The sequence below is a fragment of the Chelonoidis abingdonii genome, chromosome 11 (assembly GCF_003597395.2).
Source record: "Chelonoidis abingdonii isolate Lonesome George chromosome 11, CheloAbing_2.0, whole genome shotgun sequence".
Lineage (NCBI taxonomy): Eukaryota > Metazoa > Chordata > Testudines > Testudinidae > Chelonoidis > Chelonoidis abingdonii.
The window spans coordinates 10,619,390-10,620,214 of NC_133779.1; positions in this window are offsets into that span (position 1 = coordinate 10,619,390).

Consider the following 825-nt stretch of genomic DNA (forward strand, 5'->3'; position numbering starts at 1 on the left):
AATGAGAGAGATTCACAAACCCTGATCGCAAATCAATCATTAAAAACCTGGTTAAACCAATGAATATTAAAAGGTACAGTCACTACACAGAAGGTGTTTCATGCTCACGCGCTTAGTGGCTGGGGGGCGGAGGAAATTCTGAGTACACAAAAAGCTCCAGCTGTGGTCTGAATGGAGGGCTGTGGCGCTCAACAAGCTCGTTCTCCTCTGCCTCTCCCCTCACTTCGCCCTCACGCCGAATCCAACCATGTAAGCACACCCCAGACCCTGAACACGCCAGGGTGGGAGGTCGCAGCCCTTAAAATGCCATCAGCACAGCAAGAAGCGCATGTTTAGGCGCTGCCCAGACCTCCGTTGACTTCGCTGGTTCTGGTAACCTGCTCTGAGCTCCTAATGACGCTGCACGCACTAGTCGATGCGTGGACCTGTTCCCGCCATAAGACTGAAATCTTCAAATATTTCTTCGTCTGCAGAACGAGATCGTAGCATTGAATCCTCTCCCATATAGACAATCAGATGAGACCATTGCGATCATGCTGGAGCTCTATCAATCCGGAGAACTGCATGTACCTTGCGATGAGCTCTGCGTGGTCACCGGTGCGGATCAAGCTCCAAACGGCAGCAAACAGGAAATTGAATTCAAAAGGTTGCGGGCTTTCTGTTACCGCTGGCCGATGCCTCTGCAGTTCGATGTGCCAGCACGTCCCAAAGTGCACTGGGGGATACCTCAAAGTAAAATCGGCTATGATATGCTTTGCTTTGTACTTACTGTGTGTGATTGCTAGTCTATTTAAATTGGCTATTTTTTAAATCAGACTGGGTTAT